The sequence below is a fragment of the Rhinatrema bivittatum genome, chromosome 8 (genome assembly GCF_901001135.1).
Source record: "Rhinatrema bivittatum chromosome 8, aRhiBiv1.1, whole genome shotgun sequence".
NCBI lineage: Eukaryota > Metazoa > Chordata > Amphibia > Gymnophiona > Rhinatrematidae > Rhinatrema > Rhinatrema bivittatum.
This window is the reverse complement of record NC_042622.1, coordinates 152,404,175-152,416,486: the sequence shown is the minus strand read 5'-3', so window position 1 is coordinate 152,416,486 and position 12,312 is coordinate 152,404,175. Positions and strand designations below refer to the sequence as shown.

Sequence of the window (12,312 nt, the reverse complement as noted above, 5' to 3'; positions counted from 1 at the left end):
CGAGTTCTTGCCTCGTTGGATTTGACGGAGGCGTACCTTCATATTCCCATCCGAAAGGACCATCGGCGCTTTCTGCGGTTCAAGATCTTGGGGCATCATTACCAATTTCAGGCTCTGCCCTTTGGCCTTACGACGGTGCCTCAAACATTTACCAAGATCATGGTGGTGGTAGCAGCGGCTCTGCTGAAGGAAGGCATCTTGGTCCACCCTTATCACGACGACTGGCTCATCCGGGCGAAATCCAGCCACCTCTGTCAGCAAGCCATCCACAGGGTTCTGCATCTTCTTCAGTCGCTGGGCTGGGTGGTCAATTTTGCTAAGAGCCAGCTCACTCCGTCGCAATCTCTCGACTTCTTCTTGGGAGCGCACTTCAATACCGATGTGGGCAAGGTCTCTCTTCAAGTGCAGCGAGCGCTGGCCCTGCAGTCGCAGGTACGATGCTTTCGGTGCCTTCTCCCCCCTACCGCCTGGGATTATCTATAGCTTCTGGGTATCATGGCCTCCACCATAGATGTGGTCCCATGGGCTCTGGCACACATGCGACCGTTACAAAGAGCCTTGCTTTCCCACTGAAAGCTGATCTCCAGGGAGTTTCAGGCTCCTCTGCCGGTTCCTCCAGTAGTCAGCGAAAGTCTCTCGTGGTGGCTCAGTCTGGACCACCTCCTGCAGGGAGTGGACTTGGAAATACCACACTAGATAGTCATCACTACGGATGCCAGTCTCGCAGGCTGGGGAGCAGTGTGCAGCCAGCTCTTGGCACACGAATGGACCACGAAGCAGGCAGCCTGGCTGATAAACCGTCTGGAAACGAGGGTTGTCCGTCTAGTACTCGAGGTTTTCTCCCAGAGGTCCAAGGCCTTGCAGTTCGCATACTCTCAGACAACGCCACAACTGTGGCTTATATAAACGGTCAGGGAGGAACCAGAAGTCGTCGTGTGTCGCAGGAGACGGACATGCTCCTTCCTTGGGTGGAACTCCATCTCTCCCATCTAGTGGCCTCGCACATTGCGGGAGTGGACAATGTCCAGGCGGACTTCTTGAGTCGTCAGCACATCGATCCAGAAGAGTGGGAGTTGTCCGAACAGGCGACTTGTCTTCTCTTCAGGAGGTGGGGGGTGTCCTCATCTGGACCTGATGGCCACGCAACGGAACGCAAAGGTTCCGCGCTTCTTCAGCCGACGAAGAGAACATGGGGCGGAAGGCATGGATGCCCTAGTCTTACCGTGACCGCGGCACGTCCTCTGTGTTTCCATCCTGGCCTCTGGTGGGAAAGGTTCTCCAACGAATCGAATTGCATCCAGGTTCCATCTTCATGGTGGCTCCGGAGTGGCCGCGACGTCCGTGGTTAGTGGACTTGGTCAACCTAGCTGAGGAAGGTCCTCTGCGCCTGGGCCATCTTCCGAACCTTCTGCGGCAGGGCCCCGTATTTTTCGACCAGGTAGAACGCTTTTGTCTTGCGGTCTGGCTTTTGAGAGGTGCAGACTAAGAAAGTGGGGCTATCATGAAGCGGTTATTTCTACTCTTCTCAAGGCTCGGAAGACTTCAACCTCAGTGGCCTATGTCCGGGTCTAGAAGGTATTTGAATCCTGGTGTGGTCCTGCTAATATCTCGCCACACCGGGCGTCAATAGCCCAGGTCCTGGCTTTCCTGCAACGCGGGCTCGACATGGGTCTGGCTTACAACTCGTTGTGGGTTCAGGTGGCAGCCCTTGGGGCTCTTTTGCGCCTGGCAGGAACTCCGCTTTCATCTCATCCGTATGTCATTCGATTCCTTAAAGGAGTGAAGCATGTCAAGTCACCGGTATGCAGTTTATGTCCCTCCTGGATTCTAAACTTGGTTCTTTGGATCTTGGGAAAGTCCTCCTTTCGAGCCACTCAAGAGGGCGACTCTTAAAGACCTCACCTTGAAGACGGTGTTTCTGGTGGCTATTTGTTCGGCCCGACTGATCTCGGAGCTGCAAGCCCTGTCGTGCAGGGAGCCTTTTCTCTGTATTGCGGATTCGGGGGTCATGTTGTCCACTGTGCCCTCGTTCTCACAGGACAAGCAGGATGGTAGTCCTCTTATATGGGTGACATCAGGATGGAGCCCAATCACAGAAAACTTCTGTCAAAGTTTCCAGAACTTTGACTGGCCCCTACTGGGCATGCCCAGCATGGCACTAACCCTGCAGCCAGCAGGGGTCCCCCTTCAGTCTTCTTTTTTCCACGCAGCAGTAGCCTCGTGGTTTAGGAGCTCTGAAGAGATTCCTGACAGGAATTTTCCTCACGGAGTTAATTAAAATTAGATTGCCCCACAGGGGTCCCTCCTCTAACTTTTCTCAGGCCGCGGTACTCCGGTAAGTTTTTCACCGTTTTTCGTCTATTACAGTCGAGTTTGGCCCTCGCAGCCTACTGGCCGTCGACCGTACCGCGGCTCGATTTTTTTCTATGGCCATGTCATCGGGGTTTCGTCGGTGCCCGGACTGTACTCGCACCATGTCTATCACAGACCCTCATGGGGAGTCTGTGTATTGTGTTTAGGCCGTGAGCATGATGTCCTGACTTGCACCAAATGTGCCCTCATGACACCAAAAGGTTGCAAAGCCAGAATGGAGAAGATGGGACTCCTTTTCCGTGCTCACACCCCGACGCCGTCCATCGCATCGACGTCATCGGAATTGGCACTGTCAAAGTCGCACCAGCATCGACAACAGTCCGGTGACTGCCCGCCATCGACGTCTTCACAGCCATTGACTCCAGTTTCTCCCCCTCAAGATCGAGGGGATCGTAGGGAGAAACATCGCCATCGGCAATCGTAAGTCTCGGACCGTCAAGGGAGCGAAATCATCGACCGAGCCACCATCGAAGAAGCCCCGTCCAGGAACGGCACCGACCACTCCTGCGACCGGAACATCGAGGCCACCCTCACCCGATCGGGGTTTGGGAGTCGCAATTCCGCCTGTAAAGGTGGTCCCTCCGACTGTGCCTCAGCCTCCCTCTTCCGTCACGGAGCCGGGGATGATTGCCCCAGGTCTCTGGGAAGAACTGGACCGGCTGGTCCAGGAGGCCATCGACAAGGTGATGCAACGACTCCAGGTTCCTCAGACACTGGCACAGAGAGTGGAACTGGTCACCGACCCGATTCCAGCAGCGCTGGCACCGCTGCTATCCCGGATGGGAGGCGCTCATGACTGCCCTTCCACCGGTGATTCCCGGGTCTCCGATGGCTCCTGTGCGCTCCCCGATGACAGCTTCATCAGGAGGAGAAACACCGTTCCGCATTCCTCCTTCAGGGTCTTGCCTCCGCCATCGATGCCATGTCGTCCCTCGCCACCGATTCATTCATCGGGGGCGATATGCACATCGGCGCCATAGATGCCTTCGATGCTGGCACAGATACCCCCCCAGGGCGTCCACGGTGCCCCCCGGTGATTCCTTCAATTTTCTCAGAGCCTTAGCCGGGCCCTTCGGGTATCCAACCCCTTTCTTGTCCTACAGGTCAGCTTGCTGATCCTTATGACACCTGGGATGATGATACTTCCACAGACACCGATGACTTACCTTCACCTCCCTCTCCTACTGAAAGTAGAAAGCGTTCTCCTCCAGAGGACCTCTCTTTCATTAATTTTGTGAAGGAAATGTCTGAATTGGTCCCTTTTCAGCTTCAGATGGAGCAAGATGATAGGCACCAGATGATGGAGCTTCTCCAGTTCCTGGATGCCCCTATAGTGATCACTTCTATTCCCATTCATCAAGTTCTTCTTGACCTCCTCAAAAAGAACTGGGAAAACCCTGGATCCATTGCCCCAGTACACAGAAGGGCTGACTCTACCTATCTACCTATTGCTGTAAACCGTTTTGGTCAATTTTTTTATATTGGTAAACGGTATATAAATAAGCTAAATAAATAAATAAATCTAGTACAGTCAGCCCCTGGCTTTCAAAAATCTCAGCTTGACCACCACTCAGTTGTGGTAGAATCAGCTCAAAAGAAAGCAAAAAGGACGAAGCCTCACTCCTCTACCCCTCCTGTCAAGGAACACAAGTTCCTAGACAATATTGGTCGACGAGTGTTCCAAGGGGCCATGCTCATCTCAATTGCTTCTTACCAGCTGTACATGACCCAATACAGCAGGGTCATTTTCAAGCAAATACAGGACTTCTCTGAAACCCTGCCTGAACAATTCCAAGAACATCTTCAAATCCTTGTCAACAAGGGGTTTGAGGCAGGAAAGCATGAGATAAGAACAGCTTATGATATCTTCGACACCTCCACTAGAGTGTCTGCAACTGCCATTTCGGCAGGACGCTGGGCCTGGCTCAAGTCTTCTGACCTTCGCCCAGAACTACAAGACAGGCTCTCTGACCTGCCCTGTATAGGAGATAACCTGTTCGGTGAACAGATTCAGCAAATAGTGGCTGAATTAAAGGACCATCATGAAACCCTCAAACAGCTCTCATCGATACCTTTTGACGCCCCTTCTAAACAGCCCTTCAAGAAGGACTCTTAAGAAGTCATTCTTCCGCCCAAGGAAGTACTATCCTCCACCAACAAGGTCCCGAGTTACGAGGCCTTATCAAAAATCTCAACTTCGCCAGCCCCGGAAGCAAAAGCCACAAGCAGCTCTCCAGCCAGGGCCTGCTTCAGGTTTTTGACTTTCCCTTGGAGAGCAGCAGTCTGATTCCTCTGCCAAGCATACCAGTGGGAGGTCGATTGTGCCACTTTCACGGCATGTGGCAATCAATCACAACCGACCAATGGGTGCTAGCAATCATTGCTCACGGTTACCACCTGAACTTTCACCACCTCTACAAGCATGGAGAGTAACCGACCACCTCTACAAGCGTGGAGAGTAACCGACCACTCTGTCCTTCTGGAGCAGGTAGTTTCCCTTCTCCAGTTAAGGGCAATAGAACCTGTTCCTCTTTTGCAACAAGGCCTAGAGTTCTATTCCCGGTACTTTTTGATCCCCAAAAAATCCGGGGGGCTTCTTCCAATAATTCTGGATCTACGTGCCCTCAACAAGTACCTCCAGCGGGAAAAGTTCAAGATGGTAACCTTAGGCTCGCTTCTACCTCTTCTACAAAGAGGAGACTGGCTCTGCTCTCTGGACCTCCAGGACGCATACACCCACATTGCGATAGCTCCAGCTCATTGCAAGTACCTCCGGTTTTTAGTAGGCCCAAGGCACTATCAATACCGGGTGCTTCCATTCTGCCTAGCATCGGCACCACGAGTCTTTACCAAATGTCTCGTGGTTGTCGCAGCCTTTCTCAGGAAAGAAGGTGTTCACGTCTACCCCTATCTAGAAGACTGGTTAATCAGGGCCCCAACCCAGCAAGCCGCTCGATCGTCCCTGGATTTGACCCTACACACTCTAATTTCTCTAGGATTTCTCGTCAATTACGAGAAATCCTATTTAGTCCCATCTCAAACCTTGTCGTTCGTTGGGGCAGACTTGGACACCTTACAGGCAAAAAGCCTTTCTACCTTAACAATGAGTGCAAACCCTCGTGTCCCTTGCTCACCAGTTGCAGTCTCAGTATATAGCAACAGCTCGGCAATTCCTTGTCCTTCTCGGACACATGGCGTCCTCAGTTCATCTCACACCAATGGCCCGCCTGGCCATGAGTCATGCATTGGACTCTGAGGTCACAATGGATTCAAGCGACTCAGCCTCTGTCAACTATTGTCCACATCTCTGATGCACTCAGTCTGTCTCTCGCCTAGTGAAAAGATCAGAACAATCTCCTCCAGGGACTACCTTTTCACCTACCAGATCCTCAACTTATTCTCACCAGCGACGCTTCCAACCTCGGGTGGGGAGCTCATGTGAACGATCTACAGACACAAGGATCTTGGTCTCCAGAGGAAGCCAAACACCAGATAAATTTCCTGGAGCTTCGAGCAATGCGATATGCTCTCAGAGCTTTTCAGGATTGCCTATCAAATTACGTCATCCTGATTCAGACGGATAACCAGGTGGCCATGTGGTACATCAACAAGCAGGGAGGCACAGGCTCCTTCCTTCTGTGTCAGGAAGCTGTGCAGATTTGGGCAGAAGCGCTCTCCCACTCGATGTACCTCAGGGCCACCTATTTGCCGGGAGTGCACAATGTCTTGGCAGACAAACTGAGTCATGTCTTCCAACCGCACGAGTGGTCTCTCAATCCCTCTGTAGCAACCTCTCTCTTCCAGCAATGGGGTTATTCCCAAATAGACCTCTTTGCGTCCCCTCACAACCACAAAGTGGACAATTACTGCTCCCTCATTCGGAGCGAGCGCTCTCTAGGCCCAGAGATGCATTCTCCCTCTCGTGGGCAGCCTTTCTGCTTTATGCATTCCCTCCACTTCCTCTTCTCTCGAAGACTCTCATGAAGCTCCGTCAGGACAAGGGAACCATGATCCTGATAGCATCTCAGTGGCCATGCCAAGTGTGGTTTCCCATACTCCAGGATCTCTCCATCCGCAGGCACATACCCTTGGGAACGCACCCGCTTCTGATCACTCAGAACGACAGATGTCTACGCCATCCCAATCTTCAGGCCTTGTCCCTGACTGCATGGATGTTGAAAGGTTAATCCTTCAACCACTTAACCTTTCAGATTTGGTTTCTCGTGGCCTGATTGCTTCACGGAAGCCTTCCACAAGAAAGTCTTATTCCTATAAATGGAAAAGGTATACATCAAGGTGCTCTTCGCAATCCCTTGATCCCTTTTCCTGTCCAATCCCAAGGTTTTTGGACTATCTGTGGCATTTATCGGAATCAGGTCTAAAGACCTCTTCCATCAGAATGCATGTCAGTGCGGTAGCCGCCTTCCATAAAGGTGTCGGGGATGTCCCTATATCGATGCAACCCCTCGTAACACATTTTCTTAAAGGCTTGCTCCATATCAAGCCACCTTTACATCCTTCGGCCCCTTCTTGGGACCTTAATCTGGTTCTCGGGCGGCTCATGAAACCACTGTTCGAACCTCTTCACTCCTGTGACCTAAAATATCTCACATGGAAAGTGATTTTTCTTTTGGCTATCACTTCAGCTTGCAGGGTTAGTGAGTTACAGGCCCTAGTTACCTATCCGCCTTACACTCAACTCCTGCAGGACCGGGAGGTACTCCGCACTCACCCTAAGTTTTTTGCCTAAGGTAGTTTCGGAGTTTCACATTAGTCAATCCATCATACTACCTATCTTCTTTCCCAGGCCCCACTCCAACCCAGGGGAACAGGCTCTGCATACCCTCGACTGTAAACAGGCTCTAGCGTTCTACCTAGACCGTACAGTTGCCCACAGGAAGAGCACTCAGTTATTCGTCTCTTTCCATCCCAACAAATTAGGGCAACCTGTGGGTAAGCAGACTCTCCGCCTGGTTGGCAGACTGCATATCTTTTTGCTATCAGCAAGCAGACATTCCTTTCCAAGACCGTGTTAAAGCACACTCTGTGAGGGCCATGGTGACTTCTGTAGCACACCTAAGATCTGTGCCGCTTCCTGACATTTGCAGGGCTGCCACCTGGAGTTCTCGCCACACCTTCGCAGCCCACTATTGCTTGGACAAAGCCAGAAGACAAGATTCCATCTTCGGCCAATCTGTCCTGCGTAACCTATTTCCAACGTGACGTACCAACACCCTTCCGCCTGCCCGGTGGGGTTCAGGATGTCCTCTACCAAATTCCACTCCAGTTGTGCCTGTTGCACGCCGTTGGGTACATTTAGTGCATGTTCGGACATCCTCAGCTCGGTACTCACCCATATGTGAGGACTACCATCCTGCTTGTCCTGTGAGAGAGCAGATGTTGCTTACCTGTAACAGGTGTTCTCACAGGACAGCAGGATGTTAGTCCTCATGAAACCCGCCCGCCACCCCGCAGTGTTGGGTTCGTAACGTTTTCTTGTTTTATTTTTTGGGCACTGCCTGTAGCTATCAAATAAGACTGAAGGGTTAGTGCCATGCTGGGCATGCCCAGTAGGGGTCAGTCAAAGTTCTGGAAACTTTGACAGAAGTTTTCCATGATTGGGCTCCATCCTGATGATGTCACCCATATGTGAGGACTAACATCCTGCTGTCCTGTGAGAACACCTGTTATAGGTAAGCAACATTTGCTTTCTTGCCGAAGGTGGTTTCGACCTTTCATTTGAATCAATCGGTGGAGCTCCCCTCCTTTTCGGATGAGGATTCCCATCAGTTGCGGCAGCTTGATGTCAAGCGTGCACTGTTGCGCTATCTGGAAGCTACTAATGAATTTCGCTTATCAGACCATTTGTTTGTCCTCTGGAGTGGTCCCTGGAAGGGTCACAAGGCTTCGAAGACCTCCATTGCCCACTGGCTGAAGGAAGCTATATCGGTCACATACCTTGGTGCGGGCCAACACCTCCGGTGGGCATTAAGGCGCATTCTCTTCGGGCCCAAGCAGCGTCCTGGGCAGAGGTCCAGGCGGTGTCACCGCAGGAGATTTGCAGAGTGGCGACTTGGAAGTCACTTCATACCTTTGCGCGCCATTATCGTTTGAATCTTCCAACTCCAGAAGTTGGTTCCTTTGGGGGGCTCAGGTCATCCGAGCTGGGCTTTCAGGGGCCCACCCTACTTAGGGGAGCTTTGGTATATCCCACGGTCTGGACTGATCCTGGTACGTACAGGGAAAAGAAAATGATTCCTTACCTGCTAATTTTCGTTCCTGTAGTACCATGGATCAGTCCAGACGCCCTCCTTTGGTTTTTGGGGTTTTTTTTGGGTAAGCTTCCTACAGCTCGTCTGTCTACTGATTTGTTCCTGGTCTTATCCAGAGGGTGGTTTTGACTAGGGGTCATTCTGTAAGTTCTTAATTAGTTCACGGTTTATGTTACTATGCGTTTGGTGGTTTTCCATTCGCAGTTCCAGTTATTCTCAGATCCATCCACATTGTTTATTCTCACAGGACAAGCAGGATGGTTGTCCTCACAAATGGGTGACATCGAGGATGGAGCCCACCACGGAAAACTTCTGTCAAAGTTTAAACAGAACTTTGACTGGCCCCCACTGGGCATGCCCAGCAAGGCACTGACCCTGCAGCCAGCAGGGGTCTCCCTTCAGTCTTCTTTTTTCCGCGCAGCAGTTGCCACGCGGTGAAAGGAGCTCTCTTACCACGTTCCTGACAGGAATTCGGTATTTTTCTTTCCGAAGAAAATTTGCCCCTCAGGGGTCTCCCTTCGACAAATTTTTGTCACCTCCGCGGAAACCGGTAAGTTTTTTGCCTTTTTTCTTCGACTACCGTCGAATTTGGCCCTTGAGGCCTGTTGGCAATTACCGAGCCCGCGACTAAATTTGGCCTTAAGCCATGGCGACGGGGTTCCGTCGATGCCCGGATTGTACCCGGACTATGTCAATCACTGACCCCCATAGGGTTTGTGTTTTGTGTTTGGGAAGTGAGCATGATGTCCTGACTTGCACCAAATGTGCCCTAATGACACCTAAGGGTCGCAAAGCCAGGATGGAGAAAATGGGGCTCCTCTTCCATGCACCCACCCCAACGCCATCGACGTCATCGGAACCGGCACCGTCGAAGTTGCACCACCATCGTCAACCCTCCGGTGACCGTCCACCATCGATGACTTCTCGGCCGTCGACTCCTGTCCCCTCCCCGGATGGGCGAGGAGACCGGAAGGACAAGCATCGCCATCGACGGCACAAGTCTCGGCCTGTCGAGGATCCACAGTCATCGACCTCTGAACAAGCCGAGCCACCGACTAAGAGGCCTCGATCAGACTTGGCACCGTCCACGTCTCGTTCGCAGGCATCGAGGAAACCCTCACCCTCTCGGGGTGTGGGAGCCGTGATCCCACCGGTTACGGTGGTCCCTCCGGCTCTGCCTCAGCCTCCCTCTCCCGTCGAGCCAGGTATTGTTACCCCTGGTCTCCGGGCAGAACTGGACCGGCTGGTCCAGGAGGCCATCGAGAAAGCGATGCAAAAATTCCAACCTCCATTGGCACCGTCTCCGGCACCGATTCCGGCACCGCCACCGGCATCGACCCCGGCACAGACTCCGCCACCGAGGAAGGAACCGACCACCGAACCTTTGGTGGAAGCGCTGGCACCGCTACTACAACGTATGGAGGCACTTGTACATGCCCTTCCCTCGATGATTCCAGTAGCACCGACAGGAAAATTAGTTTCTTACCTGATAATTTTCGTTCCTGTAGTACCAAGGATCAGTCCAGGACACCTGGGTTGTGACTCCGCACCAGTAGATCCGCACCAGTAGATGGAGACAGACTAAAACTTGTGGGCGGAGCCATATATGCCCCTGTGCCAGTCACAGCCCCTCAGTCATACGTAATGTCAAAGTAGAAACACAACCAGAGAACTAAAACCAAAACTAACTATAAACCGCTAATAGAACGGGGAAAGAAACATCCCTTCTGGAAACGGACCCTCCAACCGAGAGAGCGAAACAAGCGGACAAGATTAACCCAGAACAGTGAGCGGACTCTCCGTTACTTCAGCGCAGCACTGCGGGCGGGATCCTGGACTGATCCTTGGTACTACAGGAACGAAAATTATCAGGTAAGAAACTAATTTTCCTTTCCCTGTACGTACCAGGATCAGTCCAGGACACCTGGGATGTACCAGAGCCAACTTACCGAGGGTGGGAAGCAGAGAGTCCCGCTCGGAGTACCATCTCTCCAAATCCCCGGAATCGGTAGCCCGGACATCCAACCGGTAATGCCGGATAAAGGTATGCCACGACTTCCAGGTAGCCGCCCTGCAAATCTCTTGATGCGACACCTGAGAAGCCTCCGCCCAAGACGCAGCTTGAGAGCGAGTCGAGCGAGCCCGAAGACCCACGGGAAGTGGTTTTCCCCGCACCAAGTACGCCGAACCAACGGCCTCCTTGAGCCAACGGACAATCGTCGTGCGGGACGCTGCAGCTCCTGTCTTTGGACCAGAGAACCAAACAAACAGATGATCTGTGACCCGAAATGGATAAGTGACCTCCAGACCGCGAAGGAGGGATCTCCGCACGTCAAGCGTCCGCAATTCCCTCGCTTCTGGATCAGAGGGCTCCCCAACCGCGAAAGCGGGCAGCTCAACCGATTGATTTACATGGAAGGCCGACACCACTTTCGACAGGAAGGAAGGAACCGTCCGCAAAGAAACACCGGAATCGGAAATGCGCAAGAAGGGTTCCCTACAGGACAAGGCCTGTAACTCCGAAACACGCCGTGCCGAAGCGACCGCCACCAAGAACACCGTCTTCAACGTGAGGTCCTTAATAGTTACGTGTTTCAAAGGTTCACCCCAATTGAGGTTCCGAGCCGGACAGGGGAGACGCAATGGAGGACGAAGGTGCTTAGCTCCCCGAAGTAAACGGGAGATAACCGGGTGAAGAGCCAGGGACGTACCACGGATCTCACCTTGCAAACAACCGATCGCCGCCACTTGGACCCATAGAGAACTGCAAGCCAGACCTTTGGCTAGACCTGTCTGGAGGAATGCCAGAATGTCGGAGACAGAAGCCGTAGTGGGGCCCACCCCACGTTGCACGCACCATTCCTCAAAAACTACCCAGACACGGACATAAGCCAGGGACGTCGACTGTTTCCTGGAACGTAGCAACGTGGCTACCACCGCATCTGAGTAACCTTTTCTCCTCAGCCGATTCCTCTCAAAAGCCATGCTGCGAGACAGAAGTGATCCGCATCCTCCAAACAGACGGGGCCCTGATGGAGTAGACCCGCCATTCCCTGGCGCTGAAGGGGTGCCGCTACTGTGAGCTGGAGGAGGTCTGCGAACCACGGCCGGCGTGGCCACTCCGGTGCCACCAGGATCACGTTGGCTGGGTGCAACTCAATGCGCCGCCGAATCTTGCCGATCATCGGCCACGGGGGAAACACGTACAGCAGAACATCCGTCGGCCAGGGAAGCACCAGCGCATCGATGCCTTCTGCCCCCCTTTCTCGAAGCCGACTGAAAAATCACGGAGCCTTCGCGTTGTGCCACGTGGCTATCAGATCCATGTGGGGCACTCCCTACGTTTCGCAAATGAGAAGAAAGCTTCGTCCGCCCGCTCCCATTCTCCAGAATCCAGGCGATGCCGGCTGAGAAAATCCGCCTGAACGTTGTCGACTCCTGCAATGTGAGAGGCTGCTGTGTCGCCGAGATGTAGCTCTGACCAGACCATTAAGCGCCGAGCTTCCTCCGCCATCTGTGGGCTCCTTGTCCCGCCTCGGCGGTTGATGTAGGCCATGGTGGTCGCGTTGTCCGACAACACTCGGACTGCTTCTCCCCGCACTACCGGTAGGGAGGCTTGCAGAGCCAGACGGACCGCTCTGGTCTCTAGTCTGTTGATAGACCACTG

General features: G+C 53.0%; 1 protein-coding gene across 2 annotated transcripts in view; it reads left to right on the top strand.

The window, feature by feature from the left end:
- Positions 1-12,312, top strand: part of SART1 (spliceosome associated factor 1, recruiter of U4/U6.U5 tri-snRNP) — a 254,620-nt gene that overhangs the window by 135,726 nt on the left and 106,582 nt on the right. The window lies entirely within an intron of this gene.